Source organism: Humulus lupulus, chromosome 5 (genome assembly GCF_963169125.1).
Source record: "Humulus lupulus chromosome 5, drHumLupu1.1, whole genome shotgun sequence".
NCBI lineage: Eukaryota > Viridiplantae > Streptophyta > Magnoliopsida > Rosales > Cannabaceae > Humulus > Humulus lupulus.
In genome coordinates this window covers 179760793-179783624 of record NC_084797.1, presented here as the reverse complement: position 1 = coordinate 179783624, position 22832 = coordinate 179760793, and positions in this window count along the sequence as shown.

Here is a 22832-nt window from a genome sequence, read left to right as displayed (position 1 = left end):
GCCAAGTTCTGCGTCTTTTTACAGATTAGAATCAATTGCTGAGTTGGTATGACACTCCAAGACAGGAGGAAAATGAGGGTTTATGCATGATGTTGGTTAAAGGATCCGATGAAAACTAGAATGGAATTTCTAGTGGGCTTCATAGCTAGTTGATATTTGGAATTAGTATCCCATGAAGGGTCAGGAAAGGCAGTTAAGGAAATCCCAGATGAAAGGAATTAAAGGCAAGTCTTAGTTGAGTTAGATAAGGGTTTTGCAGTGTTATGAATAAGTATATCGTTATATAAGGATCAAATCTGGACTCGGGTGGATACCGAAATTACATGGAAATTCTTGATGAATCTCATACTACTCTCTTGGTCTTTTCATCGAGACGTTAGGAAAAAGGTACCGTAATTTGAAGGTTTTGTATTGAAGGCCTAGGTAGAGAGGAGTGTAACAAATGAGGAACAAAATTCTTAACCTGATAGCAGTTCGTGCTAAACATCACAGTCTTTGAGTGTGTTATAATGGGAATATGGAAATATCGTGATAGGTATCGCAGAGAGGCTGCCAAGACGGTTGGGTCATTATGGACTAGCATCTGAGAAGAACTTGCTTTTATCAGTAAGGATAATTTATACAGCTGACCAGTATTCAGAACTCTAAGCGAGATGGATGGTAAGCCTCCATGGAATTCAGGGAATAATTTCATTGAATAAGGACTTTATTTTACCCTCAGGTCTTGGGAGGATTAAGAAAGGCGATGAGTAGATAATCGGTATCTGATGAATTTTATTATTTTTAGACTGATGGTAAATCAGAGAGAGAAGGAGTTACCCAGCTATTGGAAGAACACTTGATCAGATAGAGAATAATAAGGATTGTATATCATTCGTTTGTTGGAATAAGGTAAGTGAGTTGTTGTATTTGATCCGGAGGTATTTCAGGGGATCATCGAGATTATTAAAAGGTTAGAGCATGGAAACTCACTTTCTAAAGTAAATGGAAAAGCTTTACTGAATTGGGAAACAAGAGTATGGAGCTCCAAGTGGAAGATGGTATCTTCCTTAGGATATCACCAGAGATAAAGGGGTGAAGAGCTAGTTGAACCCCAGAGTATTAAAACTGTTTAGATCCAGGAAAGGATCAGTGAGATAGTTCTTTTTGTAAGTTGATTACAGTTTTGAGCACTGTTGACCGTACATGGTGTTTTCTGTACTCCGTGTTGAGGACATGGATTGGAGAAACTCATGCATTGATTGATAGAAATCTACAAATAAAGATGAAGTTATCCCATGTGAGGTGACCAGTTCAGATATGAGATAGAAAGAACAGGGTTTTGAGGAACAGGGTTGTACCTTGAGTTAGGGTAACGTTCTAGAACAGTAAGGTCAAGGAATGACCAGAGTAACTGGAGTCAGTTATGCAGAATCTATATTCTGGGCAGTACAGATAAAATTTCGAGGACGAAATTTCTGTAAGGAGGGGATAGTTGTAACGACCCAAATTTCCTAATAAGGTTTAGGACCTTGATTAGGAGGCCGGGAGGGCCATAATTGATTTATTGTATTATTATATGATTATATGCATGATTGTGTGGGTCATATTATTATATGATGATAAAGGCATGCATGGGACTATATATACTCTGCTGTGAGGGTATTATGGTAATTTGGCTCACTGAGAGCGTAATTGTGTATTTGTGTGTATATTGGTAGGTTAATGTTGAGACCACATTATTATGTGGATATATTTGTGATCTGTGACTCGAGACGATCCTAGCGAGCAAAGTGGCGAAAAGTCATGGCGGGGATTTATACCTGGCTCGGGGTGAGCTTAGGGGTATAAATGGGAATTTAGTGAATATACTGGAGTCTATTATGACATTGAGAAATGATATTGATAACTAATTAGGTATCGGGAATTAAGTGGAAAATATTGGAGACACTCGAGGAATTAGCGGAAATTGGGTAAAATGACTAAAATGCCCTTAAGTGGATTAAAGGGTTTAGACTTAATGGGGGAGGGCATACTAGTCATTTAGCTTACAGAAGTTAAATAATACCAGGGCTTTATGTTAGTGGGATTTGTAGAATATTGGAGAAGTCTGAAAAGAAAGAAAAGGAAGGGAAAAGAAAGAAGGGAAAACAGAGAGAGTTCTCAAAGTCGGTTTATGTTTTCTTCACCAATTTCTTGAGGATTTCTGGAGCAAAACTCAGAGGGAAGTTAGTCCAATTAAGCCACAAGGTTACTGAGCAAAGACTGAGGATTTGGCAAGGGTTTAACAGGATTAGGCCATCACTTGAGGTAAGGTTCTGTAATCTCTTCAGTTGCTGGTTTGGTTTTGTTTCTGGTTTTTTTTTAAGCTATGGTGCTTAAGTTGAATTGGATGGAACTTTAGGAATTCAGGCTTAAGACTGAGGAGAGGCAAGCCAAGAAGGTTTAGAGACAGCTTGTGGTCGAAATTCTATCAAAGGTATAAAGCCTAAACTCTAACTTTGTAGTTCAGCTGGTTTTGACTGAGTTTTAGAGCTTAGGAGTGGCTATGGTAAATTCTGAGGTTGTGGATGCATGTGCTTAAGTTCTAGATGTTTGGGGTGTTTGGGATGAGTGGAGTATGCTCATGAGGTTGTTTTTGAGTTTGGGAAAGAGTTGGAAGAGTTTTGGTTCGAGTTGGTTTGAGAAAAATCGCAGAAGAGAAAAATGGTGCTGGGCTGTCTGTGACTAGCGCTACAGCGCTAGCCTTTGGGCGCTGTAGCGCTAGGCCATTATGCTGAGGGGATTTTGGCTTCTGTCTGTAGCGCTGTAGCGCCCTCCCAAGAGCGCTGTAGCGCTACCCTGCCTTCTGAAGGGGATTTTTGGGTTGTTTGCAAGGGTTTTTGACCTAGGGTTTGGGGTTTGGTTCCACCACCTTGTTTGGTGGAACTAGGACTTCCCGGGGGCTCGGGATTGGCCCCGGGGCTAGGTTTTAAACTTGGGGATTTATAATGACTTTGGCCATGATTGTGATTAGGTAAGCGCTAGGGCTCGAGTGGGATCGTGCTGAAGGAGTCGAGGGATCAAAGCTAGTGAGTTGAAAGGTAAGAAAGCTGCACCTGAGTATGTGGTTAGGTTGGGACTAAGTGTTCCCTATGTTTGTATGCATTATTATGTGAATGTTATTAACCATGTGGTCACGATGGGACTAAGAGTTCCCAATATTTGTATATCGTGTCATGAGATGGTGTTATTACGCCATGGGACATGCGATTACCGGCCTAAGGGTGTCGGAATCATTATTTGCGCACTGGGGTGCGGCTCAGCCACTGGGAGCTGAGGCAGCTTATTTATCACTGAGCTCGGTTAAGATGGCCGGAGTCAGTGAGTATTACACTGGGGGCGGCCCTATTGGGCCGAAGACAGTGTGTTAAATAGAGGGTGCGACTAAGGGCGCCAACCCTGAATGTTATTTGATGGATATGACAATCTGTTAGTTATGAACGTGAATATTGTGCTATGTGTATAGTTGATTGACTGTCTGGGTGACAATTGTTATCACTACGTGGATAGGTGTTATGAACTGATGAACTTCTGATTATGCACTGTGGAATATTTGATTATTGATGTTAATCTTGCTATGTTATTATGCTTTCTTGCTGGGCCCTGGCTCACGGGTGCTACGTGGTGCAGGTAAAGGCAAGGGTAGGCTGAATCAACCATGAGTTGGAGAGCTCTGGGGGCGAGGTGTACATTGTCAGCTGCTTGGCCGCCACGGTCAACAAATTGTACAGGAACGGAAACCTAAAATGTATATTTTTCCATTAGAGTGGCTTGAACTACTTGTAACTTCTAGAATTTGTTGTAACTAAGACACCTAAACCCTGTTTTGAGTCTCCATGTATTCAACCGTCATTTTTAATGGAAATAGCCTGTTTGTGACCAAAATCTTTTTATTCTTACTCTGATAATGGTATAGAGTTTACACTTTGTCTGAATGACTTGGTTAGCAAGTCTTGCACTCTTTTAAACACACAGTGTAACGGTCTTGGTTATCCAGGGCGTTACAGCTCGGCCTAAGAGCACCGACACCTAAATATTTATATTACAGATTGAGTTATAAATTTGAAAGTATGTGTTTAACGTTGCCTAGCTTAATACTTGTATAATGTTGATTAATTGAACTGATTGGATTGAAGTTTGTTATATGCTCTTGTTGCTATTTATGCATGTTGATTATGGTTTTCTTGTTGAGCCTTGGCTCACGGGTGCTACGTGGTGCATGTAAAGGCAAAGGAAAGCTATACCAAGCATGAGTTGGAGAGCCTTGGGGGTAGAGTGTACATCGACAGCTGCTCGGATGCCACGACCGAGGGAATTAAAGGAACTAGAGCTCTAAGCTGTATTTTGCCATTAGACTGGCTTCTGTTGTATTAACTCTTGAGAGTTGTTTCCGCCATGTAAACCTTATTTTTTTTGGGATCCCATGTATCAAACCTTTATTATAATGAAAATCAATCATTTTATGATCAAAATCTTTTAACCCTAACCTGTTAGATGACTTTAGAAACATATTTATGTTCAAAGGACCTGAGTAGCAGGTCTTGCACCATTTTAAACACATGGTGTAACGGCCTTGGTTACTCAGGGCGTTACAAATTATCCATTGAAGTAATAAAATATCTACTTCCTGCTCTACTTAACATGCCATTTAGTTCACATAAATCACTATGTATCAAATCTAACAATTTAGAATTTCGATCAGCACTTGGAAATTGTTTCTTAACCATTTTAGATTTTATACATAGTTTCCACTTATCATGATAAAAATGATCATAATTAATAAATCCACATTTAGTTGGTATTTTAATTGTGCTAAATCCTATATGTGCAAGTCTAACATGCCACAAAGTAATAGAATTCGAGTCAAGCATATAACAAAAGGAACTAGAAGCTTTATTATTCACATTGTCAATATAGATACAAATTTTAAACATGCCATCAAAAGCATATTTCTTCCTCACAAAAACGTTCCCCTTTGACAAAGTAAGCCTGCCAGAATCTATCATAACCTTGATTCCCGGTTTGCCAAGAAAATTGCCACTTACAAGGTTTCTACTCATTTTCGGTACATACAAAACATTGGTGAGTAGAACCTTCTTGCTGGAAGTGAAGAATATATCAATTGTTCCCTTGCCTTCAACCTTGGACCTTTTCTCATTGCTCATTTTGATTTCATGCACTTCCTTTGAAGTTTCAAAGTTATTTAATAAAGATCTATCATAAGTGACATAGATGGTAGCGCAAGTATCATACCACCATCTATTTACCTTTCCACGCATGACATTAATCTCACTTAGTGTTGCCACTAACTATTCTTTGGTTGAATCAAACCTTGGCTCATTATTATAGCTACTTTGAACCTACAATCCCTTGCAAAATGGTCATTCTTGCCACACACAAAGTGATCTCTTTTAGAACTCTTGAATTGACCTTCATTCTTCTTAGGCCCCAAGGGTTTGTAACCCTTTCCTTTATTCTTCCCAATTCTTATGCCCTTATTGTTGTTTGGAGGATTAACCACCACATTGGCATTAGAAGTCTCTCCATTAGACTCTTCCACGTTCTTATCTATTGAATGGGATTCCTCCTCAATCCTCAAGTGTTTGAGAATTTCCTCCAAGGAAATCTCCTCATTCTTGTGGAGGATTTGTTTTGTTTTGTTTTTTTCTATAGCCCCTCCAAGATGGAGGCAACTTGGCTATTAAGGCACCAACAAGGAATGGTTCCGAAAATACAATATTTAGGGTAGATAACTTATTTACAATAATTTGTAATTCATGAATTTATGGTAGAAGGGATTTCATATCATAAAACATAAATTCCATTTATTAAGCCATAAAGATTTTCTTTGTACCTTCTTCTTCCGCTTTGTACTTATTCTCCAATGCTTCCTAAATCTCTTAAGCGCTCTTTGTGTTTGTGTAGAGATCATACTACTGGTTTGATAGAACATTGAGAATGTGACCCCTACATATTAATTCATCTCTTTAGGTTTCTTCCTTTCTTTGATGACTTCTTGACTGTCATCCCCCTTAGCGGGTTCTATGAACTTTAGATCCTTGTCTAGGATGTAGAACACCTTGAGAGTAGTTAGCAAAAACCTAGTATTGTCTTGCCAACAAAAAAAGTTAGTTCCATCAATTCTATCCAATCTAACAAAGTCTTGTGTCATGAAATTCAAAGCCGAAATCGAAGAAGATTCTTCGATGATGATGTATCTTAGAAAATAGAGAATTTGAATGTTGGGAGAGAGTGAGATTACACCACCACAATAATAAGAAGCTACACACAATTATCCTTGACATTGACTAATAAAAGATTGAGATAGAGAATGCAAACCCTATGTTTAGAACAAAACTCTTTGATCTTCTTGAAAGCTTCAAATCCTTGTTAGAATACCACTTGAAGTTTCTTCCTCTTTCATGGGAATCAAAACCAAGGCTTATACACAAGGAGTATCGCTGTCCAAATTCTTTATTTCCTAGCCCTTAATGGATGCTTGAGGCTTTCTCTAGTAGGAAACGAGAATTAGGATTGAACAAACCTTTAAATTCACAAAGACAAGCACTTTCTTTATGAATTTCTTGAAGAAAACTTGTGATCTTGAGAGCTAGAGAGAGAGAGAGAGGTTAGAGAGATATTTGAGAGAGTGATCACTTTTATCAAAACTCTAAGAGAACCCTTTTATAGTGTGGGCACTGTCATTAGGTCTAACCAATAAGATTAGATCTTTTAAACACATCATTTGGAGCTTTGTTGTACCCCAAAATAAATACGAACTTAGCTGAGTATGAAGAAAGCATATAGATAGAACATCTAGGTAACTTTGGACTGAGTAGCTCGAGTCAAACTTGACAGCTTATGACAACCAAATAGTGTTGTACGAACTGAGTTACTCAGCACGGGGTACAACTAGAACACAAACATATGAAGAAAGCGTATAGATAGAACATCTAGCTAACTTTGGATTGAGTAGCTCATGTAATGCCCCAAATTTCCTAATAAGGTTTAGGACCTTGATTAGGAGGCCGGGAGGGCCATAATTGATTTGTTATGGTATTTAATGATTATATGCATGTTTATGTGAATTATATTATTATATGATGGTGAATGCATGCATATGGGTTCATATTTTAATTGCAAGGGCATTTTGGTAATGTGGCCGCTGTGGGCGTAATTGTGTATTTTGGGTGCATGGTTGTGATTAATTAATATAGCCATATTATAAGGTGTATTGGTTCGAGCTATTCGGCATGAGACGATCATGAGATGTAAGTGTTCGGTCTAGTCATAACGGGTTTAAGTTCGGGGCTCGGGGTGAGTCTCGGGGTCATTTTGATGATTAGAACATTACCGGGAATTAAAGGGTAATGAGATATGATTTGTTGGCATTTGAGAATATTGAGAATAGCGGGAATTGGAGAGCGTTAATTATAATTAACGAGATAAGCGGGAAAGGACAATTTTTACCCTTGGGAGTGTTTAGGAGCCTTTATTTAACCTAGGGGCAAAATAGTCTTTTCACCCCTAAGTTATATATCAGCCTTTGGGAGTGTTTAGAAGGCTGTAGAAGTGTAAAAAAAAATAGAGCCCTCATCTCCTTCTCACCCGTGTATCATCTCCTCTTCTTACCCTTGGAGGTTTTTGGTCCCAAATTGAAGAAGCAAGCTAGGGAGTCAAAGCTTGGGGATTATAGATTGAGTTCAGTCATTGGGAAGGATTCAAATCAACTTAAGGTAAGGAATTGAACCTGAGTTTAAGCCATACTCTATTTTTGAGTTAAGTTTTAGTTGGTGATTTATTGATGGAAAGTTTGGATTAATGGAAGTTTTGATTGATGTTTACTTTGGGTTTTGATGAGGGTGAGCTATGGATGATGTTTAGTGGCTGAATTGGGTGTTAGGTTGGTGTTTTGGATTGGCTTGAAGAGCTGGTTTCAAGGGAAAACGCAGGGGAAGTCGAGCTGGTGCGTGCTAGGTTTTTGGCTGATTTGTGTAATGTGGCATGGCAATGGTGAGCCGTGGCCAATGGTGCTTGATAGGGAAGGCCGCCTTTGTTTGAGGGGCGCGCCACGACGCAGCTAGGGAGGGCTGCGACCCTTAGTGGCTTTTTGGCCAGAAATGTGTTTTTAGCTTGGGGATTCAAGCCTTAGGCCTCGGGATCGAACCTACTACTCGGTTGAGTAGTGTTTGATGTCTCGGAGACTAGGTTTTGGTTTGGGAACCTTTTGTTATTCATTTTATTGATGGAATCCCATAATTGGTTATGACCAGGTAACCACTAAAGGACCAAAAAGTTGATCGTTATCAAGGGTCGTTCTTTTAATCATTTTAGCTCGAATCTGAGGTAAGAAAACTGCACCCTGTGTATATGTGACATGCATGGTTATTCTTGATGCATGTTGGTTGATTATTAAACGTGACATGCATGGCTATTATTGATGCATGTTGGATTGTTAAATATGATGCATGTGATGCACGAGAAACATGTGATTAGGACATGCTTTGTATACTGAGTATGATATCGTTCAGAGCTTGTGCCTCTGGGTTTGTGCATGGTCCTAATTGTACTAGTACCTGTTAAGTAAGCATGCTGAATACCTTGTTCATGGATATTGGATATGTGACATATGTTTGGTGGCATAGCTTACTTGTGTATGGCACTGACTTATTAGTCAGAATCGACAATGGTGTCAGATCCGTCTGTGAGACTGTGACTTATTAGTTAAGTTCACAATGGGTTGAACACTGGTCGTGTTTCACTGACCTGAGGGTCAGAAACGGCATGAGCGTCGAGGACGCAGGGCCGAATGAAGATTAGATCTAATTGATATCAGCATTGAATGGCTCTATGGCATTAACGCTGGACTGACCCTAAAGTCGATGAACATACAAGCGCTTGACTAGTCCAAGACTAGCACTCAGAGCCAGGGCATAAGGCCCCGGTGACTGTCTGTCACATGGCTAGGGAACGCTGTTCCATAGTTACGACTCTAGAGTCGGGAGGAAGGTTATGTTGGTGACCAATCACCATGCACCTATCCTGTTGAAGCTAGTAAGATGTTCACTCATTTGCTAAGCCCTGGTGATCCTATCGTCACATGGCTAAAGGGTGCTGTTCCCATGTTAGTGACTTTTGATATCAGTTAAGCCCTGGTGATCCTATCATCACATGGCTAAAGGGTGCTGTCCCCACATTTGTGACTTTTGAGATAGTCACCTATTTGTTTGGACTGTTGGTCCTGAATAATTAATTCAATCACTGTTGATATTATATCATGTTATATTGTGTTTTCTTGCTGGGCTTCGGCTCACGGGTGCTATGTGGTGCAGGTAAAGGCAAAAGAAAGCTGGACCATCCTTGAGTTGGAGAGCTTAGGTGATGACGTGTACATATGCAGATGCTCGTCCGTCACGGCCGAGGTTTAAAGAGGAACTAGGGTTAAACCCTGTTTTGCCGCATAGAACGGCCTGTTGTAAATATTTTTCTGTAATAGACTCTGAAATTATATTTCTGGGATCCCAATATATATATATTAGACGTTCTAATGAAACATTACATCTTAACCAAAGTTTTTAATCCCTAAACCGCTAATCACACTTAGTTACACGATTTTGGCCAAACAACTCGATTAGCGAGTTTAGCACTATTTGCAAGGCACACCGTAACGGTCCCTAGAGTTGGGGCGTTACAACTTGGTATCAGAGCGAGCCAAGGTTTATGGTTCCTGAAGACAAGCTGGGCATGTACACTCATCACTGAAGATAGCTTCACACATGGAATGGTAACTATTTCTGTAGTTATGTGCATAGCTGCTTAAATAGAATGTAAATGCTTTACCTGCACATTGTATTAGGGAGCATGAGATTCTGATTGAGCTTGGCTCTTGACTATATGATTATATGCTCCGTGAATATATATATGACTGTGATCATATGATTATCTGCTCTGTGAATATATAACTGTGATATTTGCATGCTGGGGTTGGAGGCATGGTTTGAGTATTGGAAGAGCAGGGATTATGAGTAATGTGTGAATGCTGTGGGCATGTCAGTAGCATTGCAAATGATTTATAATTGTGGTGTGGTAAGATTTATCCCATGGGGGAAAGCCCTTGATATGCTTATTGTGATTAATGGGTCAAGTTATTGGCTGCAGATTTAATCAACATGTTTATATTCAAGGCAGATTATGAGGCCTGGTGGTAGTTATACAGGGGCTGGGAGTTACAGCCAAGGTATCAGTTCTTCGTCTGCACTTATGAATCTTCAGGAGACGCTTACAGATTTGCAATTAAGATTGCAGAGGCAGGAGGAAGAGATCAGGTATTTGAAGCAACAACGGAGTCTGTTGGAGAGTACCTCTTCCTTTGCTATGCCGGGGGTGGCATCAGCTTTGGCTCAGCCTAGGGTTGAGAGTAGTTGGGGATTTCTTTGTGGAAGATTCCAGGAGTATTACCCTCCAGTTTTTGAGGGAGGCCTAGATCCATTTAGAGCTGAGCAATGGATGGGCATGACCAGTTCCATTCTTGATAGTATGGGACTTGTGAGTCACGATAGAGTGATCATCAGTGGTGCTGGTGAACAGTTGCCCCTAGGGTGTTCAGCCTCCCTCAATCTGGCAACCCCTAGTATCTCTAGGCACTCTCACTGAATGGCCAATATTCACGGCTGCTATCCAGGAATAACTTATCAGAGCACTTGCTTGGGTTCTAACTGTTCACTGATTAAGTAAGCATGAGGGCCCCTAGGTCCCATTTGTTTTGGCGCCCCTAGGTTTAACTAGCTAATCCTCACCTCTTGGCCACTCATCGCGGTAATGAGCCGGACATAATAAAATAAAGCAGTGTGACGGGGATCAGCCGTCTAGGATATGAAGGATATCTACCGTTCATATTTTCTAAATCAACACTCACTAGACTAACGTCTCTAAGCAACTTTCTACGACAATCTATATATGTGCATGTATCCCTATACTAACATACAAGACAATAATCGTTTCATGTTGCAGCCATACAATATAAGTTGACTTACTTGGAGTCCTTAGCGCTCAGCAGGTTTTCACCCTCCAATGTTCAGTCCAGTTATGCTTAGCCAATACTGTAGTTATCCATACATTATACTCGTATTAATTATGGCACATAATACATTATTATTATTTTGGGCAGTTTGGTCATTTTCAAAATCATTTGTAAGGATTTATGATCCTTATTTGGTTTTAAACCCATTAAGGAAATTCATAAAAAAATATTTGAGACTACACTGTAAGACTCGGTGAGACCTATCCTAAGGTCTCGATACCTAGGCTCGGGTATCACAATGGTATTTTCCCACAATCCGCTAAAAATCTTATTCTTTCAAGGTATCACTATTAACCCGCACTTCGACAAGTCGGTTAAAATATGTAAGATTTTAGCCAGTATTATATCCAGAAAATACTAATAAATTCCTTAATTATTTTTAAAGAAAATAAACTCTTAATTTTTCCCTTTTATTTTTCTTAAGGTTTTAATCTCTAAAAATCGTTTTAAGAAAATTTCCTAATTTGTCTTAATTAGGAAAACCGTTAAAAATTTCCCATCTTGACTAGTTAATTTTCCAAAATCAATTAATCAATTTTACTTACTAGAAAAATAATTCATTTAATTATTTTCTCAAAATATAGGGTTTTAAACCCTCTTTTAATTTATTAACTATTAACAAATTAAATCTTTTATTTAAAAAAAATAAAAATTCTTTAATAAAAATAATTCACACTAAACTCAAAGTGGTAATTTTAGTGAAAATATGTTTTCAAGACTTACCAATTTATAGCTTGAAATAAGAAAATTTTTACTTTTTACCTTAAGTTCAAAAATCTCATTTTTACACAAAATGTGAAAAACCTATTTTTCACATTTTTAACTAAATACTTCGTTAGTTCATAACTTGAAATTGACTTACCCAATTGTTACCAAAATTTCCCAATTCTATTTTTGGTATGCCATTTAGGTCTTTGTAAAATCTTAGGTCAAAATGAGCATTTTTTTATTGGTGAAATTATTTTCCAATAATGAGGTAAAAATGACCTTATTTTCAAGTCCTTATTTTTTCCAAACTTTGACATTTAATAACTTTCAAACCATTCAATATTTTCTTACCAAATTTTACAGTGGAATACTAGGTTATGCTAACAATATGTCCACAAAATTGTAGAAAAAATTGGGTTCATTTGCCCTATACAGTAGTTTTCCAAACTTGGTTCCAAAAATAAGAATACGAAAAAACAGTTTTTTACCTAAACTTTGAAATAGCATAACTTACTTATTTCTAAACATTTTTGAGTGTTTCAAAAGCTCAATTTTATGCACTCAATCTCAACAACATCACAGTACAATTTAATTTTACAAAAATCAATATACAGTGGCTGCTTGACCCCTTGGAAGTCACAGCTCAAAACATGTTTTGTTTTAGGGTTTCCTACAAAACCCTTGGGGGTTTTGGTTCCTATTTTAAAAAATCAATACACAAGCATCATAAAAATTATAAAACAACTACCATAACCTTATTACATCACTAAGAAAATTTAAGCATTAAATATACAAAATAATGCTTAAAACTAAAAATCCTACAACAAAATCATAAAAAGTAAACTTCTTACCTCTTTGGTGTTCTTGCTTAAGGTGTGGATTTTCCTACTAGCTTTGGCTCCTTCAAAACCTTTCAAAAACCCTAACCAACTTCCCCCCAACAACATAGTCAATTAGCTATTTGAAACTCTATGATTAAAACTTGACAAAAGTCTTGATTAATGAAACGTTAGCTTAGGGAAAAAAATCTTTCATAGAGCAAGACTTAGCTTCCAAGTTTCCTTGGAGTTCTTGGGGTTGAAAATAGAGAGAACACTTGAGAGAGTCTTCAAAAATCAGATGAGTGAATGAGAGAGAGTGGTGTGGTCGGTTGGGGAGGGTTAGAAGAGTTTATCACACTCTAAAATTCCTAAAAACACTTAAGTGCTTTACTACCTACTTGCCCACTTGACATTATCCCAAACTTTTAAATAAATGGGATTTAAAGTCAATTTTTTTTTGTTCACACCTTTAAATAAGTCACATGGCCGGCCACCATTTCATGTTATCTATGTTATATATATATATATTAAGAAGAAAAACTCAATTTGACTTTCTACACATTTTTCACTCTTATTAGGTTTTAATCACCAAACTTAACTTTAATTAATTAAATTAAATGTCTCTCACATTTAATTTAATTAATCACACAATAAAATTTAACCTAAGATCCATTCATGGAAATAAAATTCTCAATTTCGGTAAAATTAAGCATTTAACACAAAATGGCCTAAAATTTCCATTTTCTCTTAGTCTTAATATTTTTGACCAAACTTTAATTTTTATGAATGTATTTTATGCCCAAAATATATTTTCCATAGCTTTTCATTTTATTTTTCGAGATTTTTACCTGATCAAGGTTTTTGTGTCGGTCCAGGACCGAAAGTCATATCTTGACTTTTAAAATCACAAAATTCCTATTTTGGCTAGCAATAACTCATGGAATACTTCCAAACAAAATATAATATTATTAAAAATAATTTTCTTAACCCGGGGAAAAAAATCCCGACCCGAGTCGTTTAAAGGTACCCGAAAACACAGGACGTTACATCAACAATCTTCCTATCTTTATTCTGAAAGCTTGCACCTTAATCTTCCAAAAAAAAAAAACCTCAAACACACAAGGACGTGTGTGGGCACATAGGATTCAAAAGATTGATTTAGAAATCTCTAGATGTAGTCAAAATATGAGATCTAGAGAGGTTTGATTAGAGAGAGGATGTTGTGTATAGAATTTCAGGTTTAGGGATATTATATCATTTCTTTTTGAGAGAGAGTCTCACAGTCAAAACTTCTAAAAACAAGTTAATCACTTATTTTGCTTATTCTTCTTAAAAGTATCGCTTCTTTTAGTTTTATAAAGATAAATAACTTAATTAATTAATCTTTATTTTATTTAAAATAAAAATGATGTGTTATAACCTATTTAATTATTTAATTTAAATTATATTTAAAAAGACTAATTAAATATATATAATCAATAAACAAATAAATTTGGAATTCAAAATTAGTTTTAAATATGAGTATGTCATGAGCCACATTAGGGTTTTCCCTAATTTTCTCATTTGTTTGTTTAATTAATATTTAAGATAATATATTTATCATAAAATAAATATCAGTTACTTCAAAATTAACTTTATATTAAAATATCAGTTTTAAATAAATAAATATCTTATTATAGATAAGATAATTATTAGTCTCTCTACATTAATCCAAACATGATTAATATTTATTTTAACATATACTTTTTCAAAATAAAAACTATATAGTTAAATAATTAATTAATTCATAATTAATCAATTGATTCTAAATATTACATAATTATTTCCTTCCTCTGAAAAATTAATTCCTTTTCAATTTATTCATTCTCCCTACAAATCTTTCTTTTGACATCCTTACCCTTGACAGTGTAGGACAGAAGTGATCTAGGGACCATGAACCTATAATAAGAAGCTCCAATAAACTAGATTTTTAATTAAACTCTTTACTCTAGTAATCTTATTTATTAATACCATGATTACTCCACTATAAATATGAAATTTCACTCTAAGTATTTATAGAATTATATTTAAAGAGTTTTCTCTTGCAATCATTGATATAATCAATAAATGTAGTTCTGTCCCCCATTTATTGCTTTATTAATTAGAGCTGGTCAAGATTACTGTGTTTACCCTTCTAATTACCTCTTGATCCTTAAGTACTATTAATTCACTAGCGAATAATTAATCTATAATCAAGTTATAGATTTGAGCTCAATAACTATTCAGTTTTTGAATTAGCCATTAAGGCAACCAATATTCGATCCATTTGGAAAGTATGGATTCTATTATTGTAAATCATGTTCCCAACGATTCATGATATTAAATCTCCAAAACAAAAGTCATTAGCCTCATTATTCTAAGTAGCCTTAATGAGTGAATCAAAAGATCCAATAAACACAAACATGAGTTCAAGAATATTCAAGATTTAGACTTATCTACAAATGATCATCTATTATGATAAGAATTAAGTCTTTATGTCAAACAATAAGTTTATAAAGATAATTAATTCTCATTGGTCGTGTCATATATAATCTCTAATATATACAACACATTTACTAAGATGTCTATCTACATCAGAAATCTGAATCTAGATCACTTGCATCATGTATGCTTAGTAAACCATACTAGTAACCATTCATTAATAATTCCTTACTTTAATATGTTACTGACTATTTTTTTCATTATAAATGATCTTAATACTCTTGTACTAATGCAAGATCATATTCTCATGAATGAATAAGGTATTTTCTTGATAATATTATATAATTAATTCAAACAATAATTAGAATATTCAAATATAATAAAATTGTACTTTTATTTAAATCAATAAAATGTTTTTACATGATTTTAGGGCATTAATTCCAACAACACGTGGAGTATTTGAAGGCGTGGCGAGGCACTTCTCTAAGTGTCACGGGAAACTTAATCTACCCCATAGGAATCAAACTGTAACGACCCAAATCTACTAATAAGGCTTAAGGGCCTTGAGTAGTGTGCAGGGAGGGCATAACTGGATTATATGTGTGATTTAATGATTAAAAAGTATGTTATATGACTATTTGAATATCTGAGATGCATGACTATGAGTATTAGTATGCATGTAGGCCCTGATTAGGTTAGAAAGGCATAATTGTAATTTTGGCCCGTTGAGGGCATAACTGTATATATATGTGATAAATTGTCGAGACCACATTATTATGTGGATATATTTGTAATTTGTGATTCGAGACGATCCTAGTGAGCGGTTTAGCGAAAAAGTCACGGTGGGGATTTATACCCGGCTCGAGGCGAGCCTGGGGTATAAATGGGAATTTAGAGAATATATTGGAGTCTATTTTGATATTGGAGAATAATTGGGGATTTGTTAGGTGTCGGGAAGTAAGCAGAAAATATTAGAGACACTCGAGGAATTAGCGGGAATTGGGTGAAATGACCAAAATGCCCCTAGGTGGATTAAAAGGCTTAGGAAATCATGGGAGGGTATTGTGGTCATTTGGCTTATAAAGGATAGGTATTATTAAGGTTTTATACTTAGTGGAATATGTAGAAAGGGCAGGAATTCTGAAAGAAAGAAAAGGAAGAAAAGAAAAGGGAAATTGGAAGGCTATTTTTCTCTCCATTGGTTTAGGCTTTTCTCCATCAATTCTTGAGGTCTTTTGGAGCAGAAACTCAGGGAAAGCCAGAGTAAAAGCTTGAGGCTAAAGTCCTTAGTCTGACTTGAAGAATTGGAAAGGATTTAGCAAGAGCAATCCATTCTTTTGAGGTAAGGTCTAAGGTACTTTTTAGTTTTTAGCTCTTGGTATCGTTATGGATTTTGAGCTGGGTTATGATGGGGAATTCTAGGGAAATTTAAAGCTGAGCTTAGAGGAGGTGAAGGCGAAGCTTTAGAGGAGGACAACCTAAGCTAAGGTCATCCAGCAAAGGTAAGGAATTCTAGTTTAAGTTCTGTGGTTTCAGTGGCTGTTTTGTTGAGCTTTTGAGCTTAAAGTTTAGCCATGGTGAATTTTGTAATTTGGAGTGCATGTGATTGAATTTTGTGTGGTTGGGATGTTTGGGATGAGTGGAGGATGTTAATAGGCTTGTTTTTAGGTTTGGTTGAAGTTTGGAAGAGTTTCGGTCAAGTTTGGCTCAGGGAAAATTGAAGGAAGAAAAAATGCAGTTTGTTGTTTGTGATTAGCGCTACAGCGCTAGCCTTAAGGCGCTGTAGCGCTAGGCCATATTCTCTGGGATGTTTTTGGGCTCTATTTGTAGCGTTGTAGCGCCCTCCAAAGTGCACTGTAGTGCTACCCTGTTTCCAGAAATGGGTTTTTGAGATTAATTTCAAGGGTTTTTGCCCAGGGGTTTGGGGTTTGATTCCACCACCCCGTTTGGTGGAATTAGAGCTTCCCTAGGGCTCGGGATTGGTCTCGAGGCTAGGTTTTGGACTTGAAGTCTGGTGATGATTCTGATCTATTGTTGTGACTAGGTGCGCGCTAGGGCTCAAGGGGGATCGTGCATGAGGACTAAAATGAACAAAGCTAGCAAATCTAAAGGTAAGAAAACTGCACCCGGTTATATGTTTGCGATGGGACTAAGAGCTCCCTATATTTGTATGATGTCATAGATGGTATTGTGCCATGGGACATGTGATAAACGACCTAAGTGTGCCGTGATTTATATTTGCGCACAGGGCGCGGCTCGACCACTGGTAGCCGAGGATAGCTTAATATTCACTAAGCTCGGTTGAAGCGAGCTGGAGTCAGTGGGATAAATAGAGGGTGCGGCCTAAGGGCATTAACCCTGGTTATCATGTGTGGATTAATTATTGATATGGAATGATATACTTGGTATGTTGTATACTTGATTAACATGAATGTATGAACTGTTGAGTACATGCTTATGCAGTATGAGATATATGATTGTCTGTTGATTGACTGTGCTTGGTTATTGTGTTTTCTTGCTAGGCCTTGGCTCATGGGTGCTACGTGGTGCAGGTAAAGGCAAAGGCAAAGGCAAGTTGGACCAATCCTGAGGTGGAGAGCTGCGAGGTTGAATGTACATAGTCAGCTGTTCGGCCAAGAGGTGGAGCAGGATGAAAATGCTTAACCGTCTATTTTTCCTTAGAGTGGCTAATCATTGTATTTAAATTTTAAATCTTTTGTAAACAGTCTTTAACTTAGTACTTTTGGGATCCCATGTAAACAAACAATGTTTATTTGTAAGAAATGCAGTTTTTGTGACCAAAATCTTTTAACCCTAGTTCAACTATAGTTTTGGTAACACGTTTTGATTAAATGACTTGATTAGCAAGTCTTGCACCTTTATAAACACACAATGTAACGGTCTTGGCTATCCAGGGCGTTACAACTTGGTATCAGAGTGTCCTAGGTTTAAGGTTTCCTGAAGACTGGCTGGACATGTACATTCGCCGCGAAAGACAAGCTCGACTTAGGGTTTGGTAAATTGTGTATATATGACTATGTGCTTAAATGATTTGAATGAGATATGACTGTTAATATATGTTTTATTAATAGGGAGCATGAGATACTGATTGGGCCTGGCCCTTGACTATTGCATGATGATATAGGGGCATGCTTATCAGCATTGCTATGCATGTGAATGAATATGTGGGTAAATATTTGGATAAATTGCTATATCTTGATTGTTTGTGAATGATTGGAGTTCCAGTGATGGATTATGGAAGGATTATTACCCTGTCATCATAGTCTGATTGCCGAGTCATTGATTGCATTGACTTGGATAATTATGCGTCCAAGAAAATCTACGCGACTAGCCGGCAAGTCTGAGACTAGAGATGATGATCAGGGCCAGACTCCTCCGCTAGTCCCTGAGAACTGGCAGCAGCTTATGGCAGACATGCAGGCTCGGCTACAGAGCCAAGACGAACAGATCCAAATTCTACGGCAGCAGGGTCCATCAGGGATGTTGCCCCTATTGTGCCACCTACAGTGGTACCTGTTGCACAGCCAGTTGAGGTTGGGAATAGATGGGAGTCATTGTATGAGTGGTTCAGGAAACAACAACCCCCAATCTTTGAGGGAGGACTTGATCCACTGAAAGTTGAACAGTGGATGACCATGATTACTACAATTTTGGACTTTATGAGGGTAGAGGGACATGACAGAGTGGCCTGTGCCACATATATGCTGAGGGGGGATGCCCAAATCTGGGGGGAGGTGGCATCACAAACGAGAGATGTTACTGTTTTGACATGGGAAGGATTCAAGGACTTATTCAGTTAGAAGTATTATAATGTTTCCATCAGGGCAGCGAAAGTAAATGAGTTCGTGGGGCTGGTTCAGGGTAGCATGACAGTTACAGAGTATGCCCTAAAATTTGACAGACTTGTGAAATTCGCACCAGATCTTGTGCCTACTGATGCGGCTAGGCAGAACAGGTTTATTAGAGAGCTTAATGTTATGATAGCCCAAGATGTGAGAATTACAACAGTTCCTAGAGGGACGACTTATGCCCAGGTTGTAGAGAAGGCTCTTACCGCTGAGGAAGCGGAAAATAAGATATGGAGAGAGAATGCAATGAGGCGGGAGGGCCTCAGGGCGGTGCCTCTATATTCTGGTTCTGGTGGGGCGGAGGCCCCAGTGATTTGAAGAGGAAGACTCTTGATGCTTCGATCGCTTCTTGTCCTGATAGGAGAGGTCGGGGTGCTTAGGGTGGTCGTCAGGGAGGTAGTGATGCATGAAGGACTTATCCGGAGTGCACGAGGTGCAGTAGACGCCATTAGGGCAAATGTCGGGCTAAGGCCTGTTATGTGTGCGGGGTGGTGGGACACCTCAAGAAATATTGCTCGGTAGTGAAGAATGGAGATGTGGGGAAGATGGACAGCTTGACTCTAGCTCGAGTGTTTACCCTGACGCAGGCAGAGGCCGAGGCTAGCCCCTCGGTAGTGACAGGTCAGCTTTCTAGCACTGGGTCTCCTTTTATTGTATTGATTGACTCTGGTGCTACACATTCGTTTGTTTCTAGTAAGGTGATTGATAGACTGTGTAGACCTAGTGAGTATTGTACTTTAGGGTTTGGGACTATTTTTCCTACAGAGGAACTGGTAGTGTCTAGGAGGTGGATTAGAGCACTGCTAGTGATAGTTGATGGTAGAGAGTTGTCAGTAGATTTGATTGAATTGAGTATGGAGGACTTTGATATGATCTTGGGTATGGATTGGCTGGTTAGATATGGAGCCACTATTGACTGCAGGAAGAAGATGGTGATCTTTGAGCCAGAGGGCGAGGATCCCTTTGTTTTTGTGGGAGCAGTGCATGGACCCTGCGTACCCAGGATATCAGCACTGAGAACCAGAGATCTGCTACAAGGATGGTGTATAGGTTTTCTGGCTAGTGTGGTGGATACCACTAGGGTTTCACCAGTAGGACCGGAGGAGACCAGATTGGTTTGCGAGTTCTTAGATGTGTTTCATGAGGACTTGCCTGGATTGCCACCACGTAGAGAGATTCAGTTTGTCATCGAGTTGGCACCGGGGATAGAGCCAGTGTCGAGGGCACCATATAGGATGGCACCAGTCGAACTGAAAGAATTGAAGATACAGTTGCAAGAGCTTCTGGATTTGGGGTTCATCAGGCCTAGTTACTCGCCGTGGGGTGCTCCAGTCTTATTTGTGAAGAAGAAGGATGGGACTTTGAGAATGTGCATAGACTACAGGGAATTGAACAGGTTGACTATCAAGAATAAGTACCCCCTACCAAGGATTGACGACTTGTTCGATCAGCTGCAGGGTAAGACGGTGTTCTCAAAAATTGATCTTCGATCTGGTTATCACCAGCTGAGGATCAAGGATGAGGACATACCGAAGATGACCTTCCGAACGAGGTATGGGCACTATGAGTTTCTGGTCATGTGTTTTGGTTTGACCAATGCCCTAGCAGCCTTCATGGATTTAATGAACAGGGTGTTCAACAACTTTCTAGATCAGTTCGTTATTGTCTTCATCAATGACATCTTAGTGTACTCTAGTTCAGAGGCAGAGCACGAGATTCATCTTGGATAGGTTCTTCAGAGACTGAGGGAGCATCACTTGTATGCCAAGTTCAAGAAATGCGAATTTTGGCTACCAGAAGTGACATTCCTTGGACATATCGTGGGTGCATATAGGATTAAGGTGGATCCATCTAAGGTGGAGGCAGTTAGGGATTGGCCGAGGCCAAGGAACGCCTCGGAGGTGCGGAGTTCCCTTGGTCTAGCGGGTTATTATAGACGGTTTGTCAAGGGCTTCTCGAAGATAGCGGCACCGATGATAGAATTGATATGAAAGAATTTGAAGTTTATCTGGTCGGAAAAGTGTGAAGATAGTTTCCAAGAGCTGAAGCGACGACTTATTTCTCTGCCTGTGTTGAGTCTTCCTTCGGGGGAAGGGAAGTTTGTGGTCTATTGCGATGCATCGAGATTGGGTTTAGGTTGTTGTTGACGGTGAGAACTTGTCAACTAAGTTGAGTTGGAAAAGATTATCAAGTAAAGATAGTCAATAAAAAAGTTGTAGAAATTTAAGTAATAACTCAAGAACAATGACAGAACAACAATGGAGAAATCAATCTTTCATTCACTCTCAAACACTTGCTACAGTAAATTTTCCAACCCACTCCCATGTGGGAGAGAGGTTCTTTTTATAGCAGGCTCTAATGGCCTTGGATACATGGTGGTCCAGGAGACCAAGTGGTACATAAGTACTCTATCAGAAGAGTGGTTCCAGGGGTAGTGGTGTTGGCTTTGGTACATGGTCAGAGTTCGTGGGAGCACCTCAGCTTTTGCACCCGGTCATGGCTCCACTACTTGCCTTGTACGGGTGTCAGAGACGTGGTGGTGGCATTGCCGTTCCTCGTACTACTCTCAACCGCCACTACTTGTCGGGCACAGGTGTCAGACCTGTCCCCTGATCCTAGCAGGCATGTGCGTACCCCTTTAGAGGTACCTTGTTCGTACTCTTTTTGTCTCTTGTGGGTCACCTTGAAGACTGGCATCATACAAGCAAGGCCTCGGGATGAGACCCATTGGACCGAGGTCGCCATATAGGCGTAGATCGTGGGAGAGGCTTCCACGAGATGCCCCCCGCGAGGTTGCGGGGCGCTCCAAGACGTTGGACGCGAGATGGTGCGCTTGGCCTAGGCATGGCCGAGCCATGGCCTCGCGGGTTATACAGGCTCCCCCCTAGATGCCGAGATGGAGGTAGGGGCCTCGGGCCTAGGTGCGTCCGAGCGAGGCCGTGATGATGCGCGCACGCGAGGCGGGCCGCACGCCTGGGGCATGGCTGAGCGAGGCCGTGGTGGTGCGCGCACGAGGCGGGCCGCGCACCTGGGGCGTGGCCGAGCGAGGCCGTGAAGACGCGCGCGCGAGGCGGGCTGTGCGCCTGGGGCATGGCCGAGCGAGGTCGTGGTGACGCGCGCGCGAGGCGGGCCGTGCGCCTGGGGCATGGCCGAGCGAGGTCGTGGTGACGCGCGCGCAAGGCGGGCCGCACGCCTGGGGCATGGCCGAGCGAGGCCATGGTGATGCGCGCACGCGAGGCGGGCCGCACGCCTGGGGCGTGGCCGAGCGAGGCTGTGCCTCGTGCCTAGGCGCGTCCGAGCGATGCCGTGGTGATGCGGATGGGACCTCACGCATCATGAGTTGTCGATTCCTCTTGTTAAAGTATTGTGGAGGAATAGAAAGGTCAAGGAGGTGACCAGGGAGCTTGAGACAGCGATGCGGGATCAATATCCTGAGTTATTCAGGTAAATTTCGAGGACAAAATTCCCATTAGGAGGGGATAGTTGTAACGACCCAAATCTAATAATAAGGCTCAAGGGCCTTGATTAGTGTGCCAGAAGGGCATAAGTGGATTATATGTGTGATTTAATGATTAAAAAGTATGTTATATGACTATTTGAATATCTGAGATGCATGACTATGTGTATTAGTATGCATGTAGGCCCTGATTAGGTTAGAAGGGCATAATCGTAATTTTGGCCCGTTGAGGGCATAACTGTATATATATGTGATAAATTGTCGAGACCACATTATTATGTGGATATATTTGTAATCTGTGATTCGAGATGATCCTAGTGAGCAGTTTAGCGAAAAAGTCACGGCGGGGATTTATGCCCGGCTCGGGGCGAGCCTGGGGGTATAAATGGGAATTTAGAGAATATATTGGAGTCTAT